Source organism: Patella vulgata, chromosome 1, assembly GCF_932274485.2.
Source record: "Patella vulgata chromosome 1, xgPatVulg1.2, whole genome shotgun sequence".
In the NCBI taxonomy this organism is placed as follows: domain Eukaryota; kingdom Metazoa; phylum Mollusca; class Gastropoda; family Patellidae; genus Patella; species Patella vulgata.
This window is the reverse complement of record NC_065879.2, coordinates 54,539,767-54,559,803: the sequence shown is the minus strand read 5'-3', so window position 1 is coordinate 54,559,803 and position 20,037 is coordinate 54,539,767. Positions and strand designations below refer to the sequence as shown.

The 20,037-nt window shown below is 37.7% G+C and overlaps 3 long non-coding RNA genes across 4 annotated transcripts; 1 reads left to right on the top strand and 2 right to left on the bottom strand.

Annotated features, from left to right (window-relative positions):
• Positions 1-127: 127 nt before the first annotated feature.
• Positions 128-12,842, bottom strand: LOC126830676 (uncharacterized). The gene is made up of 3 exons (XR_007683918.2): positions 12,167-12,842; positions 499-572; positions 128-263 (listed from the first exon to the last, which is right to left on the bottom strand). It is a non-coding gene; the product is annotated as an uncharacterized LOC126830676 (long non-coding RNA).
• LOC130012963 (uncharacterized) lies at positions 260-15,005 on the top strand. Of its 2 annotated transcripts, none has more exons than XR_008788204.1 (3): positions 260-453; positions 13,729-13,792; positions 14,435-15,005. It is a non-coding gene; the product is annotated as an uncharacterized LOC130012963 (long non-coding RNA). The 2 variants fall into 2 exon arrangements; XR_008788207.1 differs by lacking the exon at positions 260-453 and adding an exon at positions 9,360-9,548.
• Positions 2,520-6,755, bottom strand: LOC126830766 (uncharacterized). Its single transcript, XR_008788198.1, has 2 exons — positions 6,217-6,755; positions 2,520-5,477 (listed from the first exon to the last, which is right to left on the bottom strand). It is a non-coding gene; the product is annotated as an uncharacterized LOC126830766 (long non-coding RNA).
• Positions 15,006-20,037: the final 5,032 nt, after the last annotated feature.

Genomic DNA, 20,037 nt, shown 5'->3' with positions numbered 1-20,037 from the left:
ACCGTCGATCAACACACAAGCCATTAATGTTATCTTCCAATATGCGAGGCCATGATAAACACACGGGCGTCCTTTTCAAGCTCGGAAATTAAGTCATCACCAAAAAGCAAAGTTTACAGAGGTCCTCGGGGCTGGAACCCAAACTGATTACGATTTGCCCTCCACTTCCACCACAGGTGTCATAGAGATCAGGGATGAAATTGATATGCATCATCGTTCTCCTAAAGCCAGTCCAGGAAGACATCAGGTTTTGAGATGTAGACCTGAAATGTTAAATTTGGATGAGAATGAGAATTCTGGGGCGAATACTATCCAGGGAAACGGTCATTGACATCCAGAAAATGGTCAAAATGTGGAATTCTGTCATTCAGTTAAATGTCAAGGGGAGAAGACAGGCCTGTGCAGTACCAAATTTCCAGCCCATTACTATTAGTGAGCAAAAGTGGGGATCAGGTTGGATGTACTTCTTAAAGTGTATGAAATGCACATTTATCTCACCTGTTTTGCTTCTTTTTTTTTTAATACTTGTGTTGAGGTCAATCATTCCACTCTATGAAACATTACCCTGGCACCTGAAATGATAGGAGGCTGGGGATAAATATGCAATAAAAAAACAGGGAGAAAATAAGAAAAAAATATGGTTTCATCTGGAAATAGAAAAAAATCTCTTTATTTCTAGCGAACAGCCTGTCCCCACATAACAATATGATGTTAAATTTACGTTACATTTACGTAAAAATGGTCAGTCAGTTTACCATCATTTTGCTCATCATTTTAACGATAATTTTACGTCAGGAAATGACGTTAATCTAACGTAAAGTTTACGTCATTTTTACGTTACATTTACGTCATTTTCTGACGTAAATCTAACGTAAAGTTTACGTCATTTTCTGACGTAAATCTAACGTAAATTTTGCGTAAAGTTTACGTCACTTATGTTAGATTTACGCCAGAAAATGACGTAAACTTTACGTTAGATTTACGTCAGAAAATGACGTAAATATGACGTAAAAATGACGTAAACTCTACATTAGATTAACGTCATTTCCTGACGTTAAATTTTCGTTAAAAGGATGAGCAAAATGATGGAAATCTAACCGACCATTTTAACGTAAATCTAACATTAAATAAACATCATTTTCGGATGCAATTCTAATGTCAAATGAGCAATTAAAACCTTTAATATAATCTATTATTGGTGGTTGTAATTGTAAAATTCAGTCAACCAATAACCAAATCTTCTTTAACCATATGAGGTGCTAAAGACTCCTGGCGCAAACAATTATTGAACTGAAACTGAATCGTAGGCCCCATTTCTCTCTATCTATTTCGTCCTCGAGGTTTCGGTGGTCAAACGGTTAACGCATGTTCGTTGCATCATAAGTTCCGTCATTGAATTAAGAGAGAGAGAGAGAGAAATCGGGTTTAACGTCCACTCAACACAAATAAGGTCATTTCGGGACTAACACATGGTTCAATTTTTTATTTCAATAATTCGCTTGCGCGTAGGGGCCTTTAGCAGTGGGAGTAAACCGGAGGACCCGGAGAAAACCCACGAGGTTGGACAGGCGACCCTACTCCTTGTCACATATTGAAATAAAACTAAACCACATGTTAGTCCCAAAATGACCCAGTGTGATTCGAGTGGAAGTTAATCCCCATTTCTCTCTATACATGTATTTATCAATAACCATTCAGAATTCTAAATGTAATTGCAACCAAACGCCAAAAAACCAGTACAACTTACATAATTATTCAACAAAATATACTACAAGTATCTATACTTTATTCAAAAAATACATATATAATGTAATAAAATACAAAAGTAGACATTTAAATTGTAACAGTTTATCCACAGCATTAAGTTGGTGACAATTTAGGAAACGGTCTTCGAGAAAAACTTTGAAAATGTGGAAATACGCCAACACATTCAGCAGTATATCAGAAAGGAAAACTGTGACGTTGACCAAATTTGATAAAAAAAACAAAAAAAAAACCCCTACGGCCTCTATCACGTTTGCTAAAGGTTTTCGAACTAGGTGGGATAATACTGGAAAGGAAATTTGTGGAATACTGAATATCTATGCTTCACACCAACTTTGAAACAAATGTGAATAAATTATAGGGCAGTGTTCACAGGTTTTGCAGCCAATCTGCGGGGGTGGGGACAAAATTTGAAAAAGATACATTAACGATACTTTCTGTAAGATTTAGATAAAGAGCTGACCATTCTTGCTATGATTGTTCAAAAATAAATAATATACATGTAAAATGAAAATTTCATTCAAATTACTTCATTCTGAGCCAAGTTATCACAGTTTCTAGTTTCGACATGATGTGTGCATTGTGGTAATGAGGGCACAGGTATATTCGAGACTTGGCCTCACTTTCCCATTTTTTAATTAAATTTTTAAATTGCAGGCCAGTTAAAATCTTGAGTATCCAATGCCTTCATATTGCATACTTTTACACATTTTGTCAGGCAGTTTCATTTTGATTTTCCCTAAATTCGAATTCAACCTTGATTATGCGATTTTTCGAACAATCAGGAGCCATAATCGAGGAAGTTACGTTCGGATATGCGCGATTATGAAAAGGAACCAAGATCTTAGTGTGTAATGGTTATATATACACATGGTTTTTTTTTTATAAATCGAATAAAAATTGTGACCTCTACAGGGACCACAAGCTAAAAACGGATGGACGTCTGGACGGACAGGGGCTACGACAATATACGTCCACATGAAAATGTGGGCGTATAAAAATTGTGACCTCTATAGGGACCACAAGCTAAAAACGGATGGACGTCCAGACGGACAAGGGCTACGACAATATACGTCCACATGAAAATGTGGGCGTATAAAAATTGTGACCTCTATAGGGTCCACAAGCTAAAAACTTGATTTTTCGTACAATCAGGGACCATAATCCAAGAAGTTACAGTCAGATACATGCCAATATCGAAAGCAACCAAGATCTTTTGGAGATAAACCTATATTTCAAGTTTCGTCAAAATCGGATAAGAATTGTGACCTGTAGAGTGTCCACAAACAATTGTGTACAGACGTCCGGACGGACCGGGGCTACCACAATATACGTCCACATGAAAATGTGGGCATATAAAAATTTTGACCTCTATAGGGTCCACAAGCTGAAAACATGACTTTCAGTACAATCAGGGGCCATAATCCATGAAGTTACGGTCCCACAAACAATTGTGGACGGACCGATGGACGTTCGGACGGACAGGGGCTACAAAAATATACGTCTACATGAAAATGTTAGCGTATAAAAAACTGTCACCTTCACAATCACAAACTAATTTGGACAAACAAACAGTCAGGGCAACGATATAATACCCCAGTATTGAAATAAGGTATATACTTAATTACACCAATATTACATGTGTGATAGAATTTGTTAAACACATTACAAATATAATTTTAACACAGATTTTTGCTATTATTGATCTATCACAAAAATTTGAAGAATTTGTAAGGGTTTAAAAAGTTTCCCCGTATACTATGGCGGTATATTAGATTCAAAATTCTAACATGCTATCGTCTAATTTCTTACTTCTACTCTTGTAATTTCTGACTTCCATTCATGTAATTTCTAAATTAAGACAATGTATAATTCAACTTCTTTTTTTGTTCAGTGTAAATTTTAATTGTTTCATCTTATTTCTATTATTAAGGCGAAAAATGTCTAGTCACTTTACATGTTAAGCATGAATGGTAAACAAATTTAGAATTTTGATTTCTACCTAGCAACCATCATTATGACGTCGTTTGGTGTCGCCACCGTTCGCTCAATTTGGCGATTGAGCACCTGATCGGGACCATTCTGTTGATACAAACGACTCGCTCTTAGTCCAGTTGAATGGTTTGGTGGAGTGCTAAAATTGAAAACAACTTCGAGAGAGAGAGCGAGAGAGAGAGAGTCTGATGGGGTTAAACGTCCACTCAACACAAACTACATGTAGGTTCGGTATTAACATGGTTCAATTTTATTTCAATAATTCGCTTGCGCGTAGGGGTGTTTAGCAATGGGAGGAAACCGGAGGACCCGGAGAAAACCCACTAGGTTGGAAAGGCGACCCTATTCCTTGTCACGTACAACCGGGGAATCGAAACCACACCAGTTGACTCAATGACATACCTTATGGTACAGCGCGCACGTGCTAACCTTTCGACCGTCCAACCCCACAAACAACATTGAACATGATATCTATGTATGGTTTGCAAATACGATTTCAAATACGGTCGGTAAGACGCTGGCTCACTAGCCTAGCGGTAGGGTGTTCGATCCCTGCATTGGTCAAGAAAGTTCATCCAGATTTTCCGGCATGGTTCCTCCTTGTCAGTGATGCAGGATGGAGGGCCTAACAAGTACAGCTGTCTAATCGTTCCGTAGTGCCGCTGTCCGGGCAAAGTTTCCTTCGTAGCACACTGTATGGCGTATTAGCCAAGTTCGGAGTAGAATAGTAGGATGTTAAACCCCATTATATTTCATTTTCTATTTCAAATACAAGCTAAACAGCATTTGTTCATTTTTTTTAAGACAAGTTGAGCCAATTAATATTTATATACTGTTGGTCTACATTAACACAGGGTACAATTTTATAGATAACTCTTACTGAGTTTAATATAAAGCAACGTTTCGACGAGGACACTCTCGTCTTTATCAAGAATGTGTCGTTTATATCAACACAATGGTCCCGACCAGGTGCGCAATCACCAAAAATGAGCACGCAGTGGCGACACCAAATGACTTCATAATGATGGTTGCTAGGCAGAAGTGTAAAAATTAAGAAGACGTTTTTCGTCTAAATAATAGAAATAAGATGGAATAGAATTAAAATTTACACTGAACAAATAAAGAAGTTGGATTATACATTGTCTTAATTTAACAAAATACATGAATAGAAGTTAGAAATTACATGAATAGAAGTTAAAAAATACATGAACAGAAGTAGAAGTTAGACGAAAGCTCGTTAGAATTTTGAATCTAATATACTGGCTGCAGTAGATTTTCAACTCACTGATACAACTCAGTTCAAGCCAAAGAGCGGTTATATGATACTGTGACACAGTGACAGGATATCTGCTTGAGGCAAACTATTCATAAACAATTGACTCTTACAAGATCAGACGGAAAATATTTTAAGCCTACTGCTTGTAAAGTAAAGCTTTGGCCTACATTCTGGTGAATTTTGTGCTACCATAGATACATATATGAGTTCGGTACATAATTAAAAAGTCTTTATTTCTTTGCCATCTGGGTGGTTTCATAGACGAGTGTTATTGAGGAGTGTTATTGAGTTCAGTCGCTTGGTTTCAATCCCAAGTCGGTATGTGACAAATAGTTGTGTATGATAAGTAGTAATGTCATCTAGCTTCCATATACAAAGCCCTTATCAACCTTTTTATAACTTCTTCGACATGACTGCCATGAATGGTGCTCAAATATAGGATCTGTAAAAAAAAAACAAAAAAAAATTCAATTAAAGCAACTTTTATACTCCAAAATCAAAATGAAATTAGGTTTAAATTATCATTCAATGTGTACAAAATACCTTGGTTTTTTGTCCCATTCGAAAGACTGTACATTGGCCCCAGCCTGCAGAGACTAGCGTTGGCCCTCTCCAGACTCTCTGTCGTGCGCTCAAAAGTCAACTTTAGTTATGCACAGCAGGTAGATTTTTGATGAAAAGCAATAGCAGCCGGGGTCCAAGGGGGAGACGTCAAGTTTGGAATTACGTTCTGGTTGATTACAGTGTTACAGAAGAATTTGCTATATTTCTGCTATTTAGAATCAGAGAAGATTGAGATTAAAGTGTTGCCAATGCTATGAAAGTAAAAATGTCATGTGCCAAAGCCTGCAGCGTTGAGTAGTGAGGACATATTTTTTTTTAGTCCAAAAGGTCTAAGTAATTATTAATTAAGTAAAAATGAAAATGTGTACAGTAATAACCTGATAGTAATTTTTTTTTTCACAAAAGCAAACTGTTTCGTAACCTGGCGTCTTACAGAAGTAAGAATTACGGTGAAAAATTAGAAAAATAAGGACAGAAATAATTTTACATCTGTGTGAATAGTATTTATTAGTATTTTTACTACTATTACATTGTATTGTAAGTTCTTTTCATATCGCTGAATTTGTAGTCTCAGTATACGTGTATATCAGCAGTCGGGGATATAAGAAAAAACTTACTTTCAAATAAAACCTCTCAATTTAACTGGTATAATCTATCTTTCTCTGTTTGTGTAATCCAAGTAGCTGTATATTGAACATTTCTCATGCACTCCACGAATAAATTCCAAAACGCCCGCCATCTTTAAAATAACCTTCCCAGAATACCTCGCTTCCGGGTTCAGAGTTGTAAAAAAGTACGTACAAATATAGAAGAATCAAAATGATTTTAATAATGATAGTTTAATCAATGTGGACAATATACTGAAAAAGACAACAAACATAGACCACCTAACATTGAAATCAGTTAATAGAAATTACATTTAATAATCTATCGATGTAGTTATTCATTTGTATTGACTGTAATTTATCTTGACCTTGACCCAAAATGGCGGCATATATCATATACGTAGATAACGGAGTCTATGCGACTATCAACTGTAGGCCTACGCACTTCAATATTTTATATATAGTCTATAACTACGTAATATTTTAGGCTTATGAATAGTAAAATTGAAGAAATTATTATATGATTCAGAGGCCTTTTTTTAAGCATGCACATGATATAATATACATACGTACAGCTTTATTCGGATCACGACGGATGCAGTACTGCACTGGCAGTAGCCAAACTCGTATATTTGGTTGATGTTTTTTTAAATAGATCGACTAGAGCCATTTTATTCAGTTGTATCAAATTAAATAATCCCGATTTTTAAAATAATATTTCCATTGCGAATACAGGTATCTACTTTTAAGATGTCGGAATTTTTTTTATATTTATTTTCCCAGTCTTATATTTATCTAGGTCAAACTACAACATATTTATTCGACCGTTGGACAACTTTCAAACGTGTGACATAATCTACTATAAGGACTAAATTAAATATATTTTTTGTGGTAACAGAGCTTAGACACATAACAAATTGTACACACATGCAATAAAATAATATCTAAATTTCTACAAATTTTGACCGAATTTAAATTGGTTGGAAAGGCCACTAACTTGTCTGAGTTGGGGTATTAAGATAATTTATATTTACTTATTGTGCAAAAGTTAGTCAATTTAATAAATTCAATTACCACCCATGCAGTTAAACGCTGCCCCAAAATTAACATTCAGGCTGTAAAGGTGTTTTGGGCAATGAAATAAAAAAAAGTATTGTAATATTTTGGAGCAGATTTTATTTTGTTTAACTTCTAATTGGTTAATTCTTGTATGCATGGAAAACAGGCCACATGAAGCCAAGCCTAGAAAATATGCCAGAGTGTCCTAAATCTAATTAGCCATCAAATTTCCAAACATTCAACCAAAATGAGACGGAGGAGTCCACTAGGCCTACTATATTATTATTATGGTTCAATTATTGCACTTCATTACACATGAGTATTTCTAAGCGCATTCACAAAAACACCCATTTCAACACCATTTTTGGGGGGTTGGATGGCCGAATGGCGACGACCTGTCATTTAGTCAACTGGCGTGGTTTCGAATCCCCGGTTATACGTGACAAGGAGTAGGGTCGCCTGTCCAACCTCATGGGTTTTCTCCGGGTCCTCCCACTGCCAAAGACCCCTACGTGCAAGCAAATTATTGAAATAAAATTAAACTATATGTTAGTCCCGAATGACCTAGTTTGTGTCAAGTGGACGTTAAACCCCATTTCTCTCTCTCTCTCTCTCTCGTTAAACCCCATTTCTCTCTCTCTCTCTCAACACCATTTTTGAAATAATTTTTTTTTAAGTTTTGGATGGAAGAGGACTCACAAAGAGTTTTTGGAAGACAATTTCACCTTTTAGCTGCTCTGACAGAGAAAGAATATTGACAAGCATATTCAATATGTTTCTTTTCTTACGATGGTTTAACAAAATAAAATTTACAGTTCGCACTACTTTCGAGTAGTTGTTGTAGTCACAGAGACTCGAATAGTAAGGAGAATGTGTTTGTGAACTGCACAGGTTTTTTTGTGGAATTATATTTATGACCCCTTTGCCACAGTGGCTAAGTGAATAAGACACTGGCTGGCTTGCTTGGAGGTCACAGGTTCGCTCACAGTGTTGCCTGAGAAAGCTCATCAGAATTTTCCGACGTGGTTTCCGCTTGTCAGTGGTGCAGGACGGAGGGCTTGACAAGGACAGCTGTCTAGTCGTTTGGATGGGACGAAAAACTGAGGTCTTATGTACACATTGGCATGTACATAAAAGATCCCCTGGCAGTTGGAATTCAATATAAGAGTAGGCCTGAGCACTGCTGTCCAAACAAAACTCCCTTGTAGCACACTGGCGCGAGGTTGGATGGCCAAATGGTTAGCGTGTGCGCGTTGTATCATAAGGTATGATTGAGTCAACTGGCGTGGTTTCGATTTCCTGGTTGTACATGACAAGGAGTAAGGTCGCCTGTCAAACTTCATGGGTTTCTCTGGGTCCTCCAGTTTCCTCCCACTGCTAAAGACCCCTACGGGCACGCGAATTATTGAAATAAAATTAAACTATATATGTTAGTCCAGAAATGACCTAGTTTGTGTCGAGTTGATGATAAATGCCATTTCATTCTCTCTGAGGTCCCATGTACACATTGGCATGCACTTAAAGATCCCCTTGCAGTTGGAATTCAATATAAGAGTAGGCCTTAGCACTCCTGTCCAGACAAAACTCCCTGGTAACGCACTGGCGGAGGGTCGGATGGACAAATGGTTAGGCGGTGGACACACTAGCCGAATGATTCGGTGTCCACTGTCATTCGGCCGAATAATTCGCCCGAATCAATTATATTCGCCTGGTGTGTTCGCTTCGCCGAAGCATTCGGCCGAATATAGAATTCATTAGCCAATCACCACTCATATCGAGAAGTCACATGATAGATTAAAGACACAGACGCCGCCATGTTTAATCATGTGACGTGAAAGGTGATGCAACCGACAGGTTGAATCGGGCGAAGCATTCAGCTAGTGTGTCCACCCATTCAGCCGAACGATTCGGCTAGTGTGTCCATCGATTTAGCGCATGCGTGTTGTATCATAAGGTATGTCATTGAGTCAACTGGCATGGGTTCCATTCCCGGGTTGAATATGACAAGGAGTAGAGACGTCTGTCCAACCCCGTGGATTTTCTCTGGGTGCTCCGGTTTCCTCCCACTGCTAAAGACCCCTACGGTTAGTCCTGAAATAACCTAGTGTGTGTCGAGTGAATGTTAAACCCCATTTCATTCTCACTCTCCCTTTGGATGGTGCCACACTTTTTCATGTATTATCATTATTTGTTTTCCCTCTCAGGTTTGATTTCGATTGCAAAACCACATAAAAAAGGCTATTAATTGGACTACTTTCAAGTTGCTGTAGTCACAGACTCAAATAGTAAGGAGAATGTGTTTGTGAACTGCAAATTTTTTTTTTGTGGCACTACATTTATGACCCCGGAGCCACTGACTGGCCAGTGTTCATCAGGATTTTCCGATGTGGTTTCTGCTTGGCAGTGTTGCAGGACAGAGGGCCTGACAAGGACAGCTGTCTAGTCGTTCGGATGGGACGAAAATCTGAGGTCCCATGTACACAAAATGAAATGAAATGGGGTTTAACATCCTACTGTTCTGCTCCTGATCCGGGCTAATGAAGATGGGCCTACACCATACAGTGTGCTATGAGGGAAATTTTGCCCGGGCAGCGGCACAACAGAATACTCTTATATCGAATTCCAACTACCAAGGGATCGTTTACGTGCACTCCAATGTGTACAATATCAAGTTACTGTAGTCACAGACAGGAATAATAAGGAGAATGTGTTTGTGCACTGCACAGGTTTCTAGTCTTTCGGATGGGACGAAAAACTGAGGTCCCATGTACACATCGGCATGCACGTTAAAGATCCCCTGACAGTTGGAACTCAATATATGAGTAGGCCTTAGCACAGCTGTCCGGATAAAACTCCCTTGTAGCACACTGGCGTGGTTGAATGGCTAATGGTTAACTTTCAAGTTAACACACTGGCTAACTAACGAGGGGTCCGATCCTGGTATAGAATTTTCCCCTTGTTTGTAATGTAGGACAGTGTCTAGTCCTTCAAATAGGACAAAAAATCAAGATCTTGTGCTCATGTTGCATGTGCATGTAAACGAAACCTTGACAGCTGGAATTCGAAATGAGAGTAGGTCATTCATTCATTCCTTTTTCTCTTTATGTGTCGCTTACAGGCTGAAATTCTTAAAGGAGTTAAAAGGTTCGATCCCTGCATTGGCCGAGAAAGTGATGCGGGACGTAGGGCCTGATAAGGACACCTGTCTAGTTGTTCGGATCCGATGAAAAACTGAGGTCCTGTTGACACATTAGTGTGCACGTAAAAGATCCCTTGACAGTTGGAATTCGATATAAGAGTATGTCGTAGTGCCGCTGTACGGGCAAAATGTCCCTCATAGGACACTGTATGGCACATGCCCGTCTTCATTAGCCCAGTTCGGAGCAGAACAGTAGGACGTTAAACCCCATTTCATTTCTATTGTTGGGCCCCTGGAAATGGACAAAAATGGGTAGCAAGGCATATAATAATATAACATGAATGTATATAAACTGAATAAAGTTCAGTCTTATCTGGTTTTACTGTATATTTTAATCAATTATGTTCGACAAAATATGCAAAAAGCCCAAATTGAATGACAGTCTTTGGCGTCTGCTTATTCTAGTCCACACCAGTATTCTCCTGTGGGATATGGTTAGCCTTCTTCATCGAGTCGGTTCATTACAAATGGTGCTCATGTTATTAAACTGACATTTGTTTACGTAAGAAAACTAAGGATAAAAAATGACAGTAATTTAATTGTTAGTATCATGAAATTAAACTGACATTTGTTTTACTTTATACAACTAATATCAGGTTTATGTTAGAAAACTAACATTAGATTTATGTTAGAAAATTAACGTTAGATTTATGTTAGAAAATTAACGTTAGATTTACGTTAGAAAACTAACGTTAGATTTACGTTAGAAAACTAACGTTAAATTAACGGTTAAAATTATGACATAAAAGTAACGTTATATTAACGTTAGAAAACTAACGTTAGATTTACGTCAGAAAACTAACCATAAACTAACGGTTAGAAACCTGATGTAAAATTTACGTTAGAATAACGTTAGAATTATAACCAATAATACATATATAATTATTATGTCTGAATTCCAACTATTTATCAATTGTTAGAATGTGCACACACTTGTAATTTTATTTAATCAAGAAGTATTTAAAGCGAAAAAAATTGGTTAGTAATCCGTCATAAAGTTTACGTTACATTTACGTCATTTTCTGACGTAAAAGTAACCATAACCATTATGACGTAAAAGTAACGTAAATTTAACCAAAGAATTTTACCATTATTGGACGCTAACCAAAATCTAACCATAATGACGTAAACTTTACGTAAATCTAACCATCAATGTTAACTGGGTCACTGGCCCTCCAAAAAGAAACCAGTTAACAGGCAGTAAAAAAGTAAACCTTGAGTGTCACATAAGTCTAAGCCAATCTCAAAGGTAGATGCCATGTTTTGAGGTTCGGTCTAAATATTAAGGCCAACTGCATGTTTGGTCAAAAGTCACACAGGTGTGAATTTTGGAGTGTACATGTTAACATTTCATTGTATGATGTCAAAAACATGTTAGGTCTAAATGTTAAGGCCAACTGCAGACTTGGTTCAAGGTCGCAACATGTAAATAGGGTTAGGGCACATGATTTTTTGACACAATTGTGGGTTTGGGCTAGGGTCAGGACTAGGTCTTGGCTTAGGCCTAGGGTACATGCTTTTTGACAAGATTGTGGGTTAGGTTTAAGAATTTGGGGGGAGAGGCTAAGTCTCATTGTGAACAAAATGTTACACATTTACAACCCAAAATTCACACTCAACCAACGGATACCCCCAATCATGGCTATTTTGATACCAAATAGTCAAAAAAATTACTGCTGGGCAATAAAAAAGCAGTATTCTTACCATTTCTGACACTTTCCATTCAAAACTTCAGGAAATAAGCCGTTGAAAAAATATCAACATCCCGAGTCGGCCATGCTTCTTTATATCATCAGGACTCAGACTAGCAATTATTTGCCCATTGACTTCAATGTTAAATGACTGTAACATCACAGGCTGTAGCTTTTTGCTCAACATTCCGTTGGTTCCAATCTTTATAGGCACAATGGGGACAACATTTGGCAATCTCCTCATCATAATTGTGTAGGGGGTTGACCATTTAGATTTTTTGCTACACGGATTTGAAGTTGACAGGGGTGAAAATCTCACTTCCGACACAATGATTGCTCTGCAGAAAGACACTTTACACCCCCTATCCCTCCGCTGTAATATCATCAGTATTACCCAAAACTGCTATGAAATTGCAAATTTGATCCATTTTCTCCAATTCTAGACCAAAAAGTCAACCCAAAAATGCAGGAAGAGGGGAGAAAAAAATTAAGGGAAAAATTGTCTATTTATAACTCATAAGGGGAAATAATTACTAGTCTTAGTCCAGCTGTAAATGAGAGTATTTTCCCTTTTTGGGAATCAAGGGGAGAGAACTCCCGATACTTCTAAGAAAGAAGCGTGTTCTTTATTTATGAATAAATAGATGTATCTGGAAAATAATAAATGTATGTCAGCTATAGAAATGTCTTCATTGTGTACACCCCCTACAACACAAAAACAAAAATTCAAAACTCAAAACTTTTTATACTTTTGGCTAGACAGTAGGTGGGATACGGAGGGGAGACTGGGTTATCCAAAATATGTGTGAAGTCAAGGTATAGCACTATACTAGCTTCAGTTTTAAGTAAAATATATATATATATATATATAGTTATCATAAGGTCTGCCATTGAAATGAAATGAAATGAAATGGGGTTTAACATCTAACCTGGGCTAATTGAAGACGGGCATACGCCATACAGTGTGCTATGAGGAAATTTTGCCCGGGCAGCGGCGCTACGGCCTACTCTTATATCGAATTACAACTGCCAAGGGATCTTTTATGTGCACGCCAATGTGTACACGGGACCTCGTTTTTTTGTCCCATCCGAACGACTAGGCAGCTGTCGGAAAATTGAGATGAACTTTCTCGGCCAATGCAGGGATCGAACACCCAACCCCCAGGCTAGCGAGCCAGCGCCTTACCCACGTGATCCCTGTCTGTCATTGAGTCAACTAGCATGGTTTTCGATTCCCCGGTTGTATGTGGCAAGGAGTAGCGTCGCCTGTTCAACATCGTGGGTTTTCTCCAGGTCCTCCGGTTTCCTCCCACTGCTAAAGCCCCTACGACACGTAACGTGCAAGCGAATTGTTGAAATAAAATTGAACTATGTGTTAGTCCCGAAATGACCTAGTTTGTGGCGAGTGGACATTAAATCCCATTTCTCTCTCTCTTCTCCAAATGTATCCATTAAGAGTATTGATTCAATATCTTAATCCATTTCTGTCCATAAACAAATATAAAAAATCATCAAAGTAAATGCCAGTGATACATTATTAGAAAGGAACGCCATGAATATTTTTATGTTTTTCAGGATAAAAAATGGGTATTTTTTTCGAAATTGGATTGGAAACAGAGCACAAGGGACGGCAACAAAGGTAACATCATCAAACCAACAAGTGGGAAAATAATAAAACAGGGACCAAACAGCTATTCCCAGAGCTGAGAGCAGTTAACTTATTAACTGGTTAACGTATAAATGAGATTAACGCGTTAAAAGAAATGAATTAATGCGTTGACACTGTGTGACGCCATATAGGCATATTCGGCTGGAAAATAGTTATACAGACCAGTGAAAGGGCCTAATTCATGACATACATGTACATGTATATCATTTACAGACCACATTGCCACTGCCGTGTTAGTTACGTCTGCCGGATCGCACATCTCATGCCGAAATAAATATGTTACGTCACTGATAATGGTTATGACGTCACTGATAATGGTTATGATGAAATAAGGCACCAATTAGTTGTGGTTGTTTATTGTGATCTTCAGGATGCTCTCAACATAAAGAGACAAAATAAAAATTTCACAGTTACTAGTTTTAAACTATGTTTTAAACCTTATCTTTTTTTTAGTTTTTATAAACCCACCTAACATTTATTTCGACGCTGCAGGGCCAATCTTTGTATTTTAGGATGAGCCTTATCGATTTTCCATCAATCATATATTTGTAATTGATGTTTAAGGTGTTGTTTTAAAAAAGCAAGTAAAATGTATATCATATCTAATTACAGTGTAAAAAGAAACATAAATCGTCTAGAAAAAACACTAGATGTAAAATGGTAGTCAACAGATGATCAGTTTGTCAAGCATCAATAATCCACCAGAATCAAATGAAAGCAAGAACTGCCCAACGTATTACTAATTGGAACATCTGATCACATGAATCTGATCAGCACATCTTGATGACTTTTATTCTAGTGATTCTGTTGATACTGAATATTGTTCTTCGAGTCATTCTGTGAATATAATTCTTTGAGCGAGTGATCACATAAATTCAAGACATCTTGATGACTTTAATTCTAGTGATTTCATGAATATGATTCTAATAAATAGCTTATTTTTAGAATTTAATTTGTAACTGAATGTGATATGATGTTAATATTAAACTTAATACGTAATTATGTTAACAATGAACTAAATGTAAAAACAATGACATTATTTCTGACCAGATCAGCGAAAAGTACTTTAAAAATGTCAATTAAACCGTTTCTTTTGTGGTTTAAAAAATTTTGATATAATTTTTATTATGATGTGGAACTAAATGTATATTTATATTAAAATTAATCTTAACATATATTTAAATTCAAGTGAACGTAGTATTTTAATATGGAAATAAATATAAATTTATAAATATAATTTTTTTCTTTACCAAATTTTGTAGCTGGCCTAAAACCTGTTCATTAGAATCCAGGATTGATTTCACAAACAGCATATAATTTGACAACACACTCAACGCATATAATTTATGATGCTGCTTATATGGGAGAGATGCGGCTCAACATTGGTTTCACTAAAAAGTGTATACTGGTATTTAAATGACCACGCTAAGCGGGTTGTATAGGCAAGGATAAATGAAATGGGGTTTAACCTCCTACTGTTCTGCTTCGACTGGACTAATGAAGGCAGGAATACACCATGCAGTGTGCTAAGGACATTTTGATTTTGCCCGGGTAGCGGCACTATGGCCTACACTTATATTGAATTCCAACTGTCAAGGGTTCTTTTACGTGCACGCCAATGTGTACATTGGACCTCGGTTTTTCGTTCCATCCAAACGACTATACATTGTCCCTCGTCAGGCCCCCTGTCCTACACCACTGACAATGGGGAACTACGACGGAAATCCAGGTTAGCGAGCCAGTCTTACTCACTGAGCAACTGCGACTAGCAGACATTTAATGTAAAATACTGGGAGCGACATCGCTCAACGGTGGAAGGTGAAGGGTGTGACTCCATTTCTATCCAAAATTGGACTGGACTTTTGTGACCTGGACAACCGTTGGCAGGGGCGTAAATGTGCCCCCCCCCCCCCCAGGAAGAAAAATAGTCGCAAAATTTTAGTATAAAATAACCTTGTCAACTTACCATGTTTAAAAAAATGTTGTGTTTCACTCTTATTCTGTGTTATAGTGAACTGCCCAGTTATACTGGTGTGTGGGTCATGGGGCGTCAGACTATACAAAAGTTATGTCATTTCTTGCAAAACAGTCGGAATTGACAGGGGCAGTTCTGTCCCATTGGCTCACATTTCTGGTCCTCTCGTCGACAAGACTTTCTCCAAGCAATGACCTCAAATGCTAGGATATTGACTCAATTTTCAAAATTTTCTGAGGTTGCTCAGTGTTATAGGCACAATCATCATATATGACATAAACTTTATGTCAACTTAAAGGAGCTAAATCGCTAACATTTGGGACCTAGAAATTGACAAAAGTGGGTCGCAACGCATATAATACTGTAATATGAATGTATATAAACTGATTTACATTCAATGGTTTCCGTTTTTACTCCAATTTCAAATCAGTTTTGTTCGGCGAAATAAGCCAGCTGTCTCAAGCGAGTGCAAATTTCTAGCGTCTGGTTATTCCAGTCTACATAAGCCGTTTGATTTGGTGCAATGTGTCTAGCCTCGTCCCTCGAGTCTCTTGATACAACTGGGGCTGAAGCGCATTATGGTACACGATTCGTGTACCAATGGTAAAATGTTTATTTTGTCTTAAATATTGGATATCAAAAGCCCATCTTTTTCCGGTAAGATCACAACATGAATGTCGATTTAATTTGACAAATAAATCGTGTTTTCAATGTTGAAGATTTTGAATGATATTGAGTTACAGACTTAGTTACTTTAAATAAAACTGCTTTCCGGCGAGACAACGATCGGCGAACATATAATTATACAATACTGTCTATGTTCTACTGGGACCCTTAATGTTATAGCCCGTATTTTGTTGACATTCATTGTGGGGTGGGATTATGGATGGCGCCCTAGATTTGGAACCACCCCCACCCCATCCCCTATTCCCAGCTTCTAGATCCGCTCTGCACATGGCCCCTAGAAAACTCGCACCTGTGGTGCGCGGCTCATGACTGCGTCACTCGTACTGGGGGTATGCATCAGTCGGTCGCATTTTGGCTAAACACCCCCAAACAAAATCCCCTGACCGTTGGCTTCTTATAAAGCATTGAAAACTACCCCATTTCTACCCGTAACTGGACATAACTCAATCTTGTTTGTTTTGGAGAAGGTCTCAACTCATTTCCAATCAAAGATTCAAAGATTATATTAACTGGACATAACTCAATCTTGTTTGTTTTGGAGAAGGTCTCAACTCATTTCCAATCAAAGATTCAAAGAGTATTTAAAACGATTCCAAAATACGAGCAAACTTCACCCATTTTTCTCCGAAATTGGAGAACGACCCCATTTCTATTAGAAATTTGACCGTATTCACTGTTCTGGTAATTGAAGAATGCGTCTTCTCATTTCCAAACAAAAACCATTGAGAAATTTCCTTTGTCTTTTCGAAATTGCACCCAGTTCCATTTGCTATGGGTTAGGGACACGCCTATAGATTTCTTAGAAAAAAAACCCACAAAAAAACATATTATTGTTCATAATTGCACTTATGAAGCGGGAAACGTTGAGTAATTTCCATGTACAAATAATTGAAAAAAGACACCATTTCTATCCAAAATTGAACATGATTCCAGTTTCGGTAAATTACGGCGTGTGCCTTTTCATTTCAATACACAAAATGGTTGAAAACGAACCCATTTCTATTAGAGATTTGACTATATTCACTATTCTGTTAATTGAAGAGAACCTTGAGAAGAACATTGAGAAGCGCCCCATTTCTAGCCAAAATTACAGTTTCAGTAAATTACGAAACCACGGCGTGTGGGCCTTGTCATTTCAAGACGATAAAAGGGTTGAAAATTATTCCTTTTCTATCAGAGATTTGACCTTATTCAATTTTCTATTTACTGAAGAACGCGTCTTCTCATTAAGCAAAAATCATTGATAAACTCTCCTTGTCTTTCCGAAATCAGAGAACGATCCCATTTATATCAAAGATTGGACCGTATACATTTTTCTGTGAATTGAAGAACGCGTCTTCTCAGTTTCAAACAATTATCATCGAGATACCCCTCGTGTCATTTCCTAAATTGAATCCGATTTCATTTTCTGTAAATTACGAAATTAGGGCGGGCGCCTTATCATTTCAATGCAAAAAATGGTCGAAAACGACCGCATTTCTATCAGAGATTTGACCGTATTCACTTTTCTGGGAATTGAAAATCACGTCTTGCCATTTTCAAACAATTATCATCGAGAAACTCCCTTTGTCTCTTCGAAAACACGAGGAAAATAGAAATAGTCCGTACATTCACTAGTTTTTATTCCTTCTATAATAATAAAAACATGGTAATGCACGGACTTTTTCTCTTTTCTAGTGACAATCAATTTCTGTTTTGAATTGTCTGATATCCTCTCAAAGTCACATATAACAACTTTTGTCCTTCGAAGGAATTATTAGTGTGCAGAAATTCGCCCGTGTATCTGTTATCACTCGTCACTTCAGTCAGTTATATAGAAGGATAACTCGTGTTTTCCTTTTGCGTTCGTCACTTCCGTAGCAATGATCTCTGTGTTAAAATTATATTTGTAACGTGTTAAACCAGTTCTATCACATATGTGATAATGACTGAAACCAATATTGTCCTTGAATTCGGGCTAACACTCTTATCCTTCAGAAAAAGGCAGAAAATTTTGCCCAAAACCAACTAGGGGGATTAGGTCGAGTAGTGTACGGATCCGACACTTACCTACCCTTAATTCGAGTTTTACCGGACAACTTTAATAAACAAAACCCCCGGGGGCCGATCGTGCCCAGTTTTAATGAGCACTTGCCCATGGACCCCTACCGGGAACCCTCCAAATTATATTGACCTACTACCTATAGGGGCACTCGGAAAATCTCGACAGATTCCGTTACCCTACATCTAATCTCGGCTGTATGACAGTAAGTGATATGTACCTACGCCCATACATTTGCGATGCGGCTGCCGGTGTGATAGTTTGAGTTGACTCCTGGTGTGTGTTTTCTCCTGGGCACTTGCGCATGTCCGAAACTGATGTTTGCCTTAACAACGAAACTATATCTACTTCCTGCAGTGTGAGTTGGTTCCTGACCACTGGTCAGTACAGGAAAAAATATATCATGTACTTGATTAGAGTTTTGTCATTAATAAAATACTTGTTGACGTGATTAGCTGTTGTTTTAGCGATCAGTAGTTACACGATCAACGGATCTAAGTTGATTGGCTTGAAATTGATACTTCGTTCGTTATTTGTTGCCGTTGTTTTATTTTAGTGATTAGTCGTTCTACACACGTACGATCAGTGGAAACCATACAAATTGATGATTGGCTTGAAATTATCAATTAATTCACCTCCAAGGGAAAGATTAAGGCCTTTGATATTTCGTGGCTTCATTTAACACAAATATAAAAGTATGGAATTTCTTATTCCGATTTCTTTAACATAAATATAGATTTATTACACCATCCCATACGTACATTCAAACATGCATGTAGACAGCCCAAATACAAGAGAGAATGTTCGCATTGTGGACGGGTATATAAACTAAATAATAATAATAAAGATCGTCAATTTGCATCCTCTCTTAGTGGTAATATTGTAAATATATAATAGTCTATAATATATTGATTTGACCGTAAGAACATCTTAGGGGAAATCCTATCACGAGGAGTCAATGCACACCGCGTCTGTAACGGTGTGAGGTGACTCCTACAACTGCGCATGCGCCAAACGGTAATCACACACCAGGGACCATCTGAAACTGCCACACCCTTTTTACTTTAAACAGGAAAACGTGTCGCTTTTACAAAAAGTCCCAAATTGCGTCTTTTGTAGAGTGTATATACCTAAATGAGCAGAGATATTGTCTCAAGGCTGCTGGTTTGATAAAATTCCCTGGTAATTCCCCAAACCCAATGCCAAACGTGACGTTTGTTGATATAATACACTCTCCACAGAAATCTCCATGGGGGCAGTCATTTTTCATTCGGAACCTTTAAAATAGTTCAAATATGTCGGAAATGGTCATACAGCCGAGATTAGATGCGTAGAATCTGTCGAGGTTTGCCGAATGCCTATAGGGGCTGAGTTATGGGATTTTTCCAGGGAGTAACAAAATGCCAAAAATCGACCTTTCCCTTTTCGCCCTGGTTTCAGGTAGATTATCGCTACGCCAGACCCCTTTCAGGGAGTTGACTGACTATAAATTATTAGGACAGGTACCTCAAC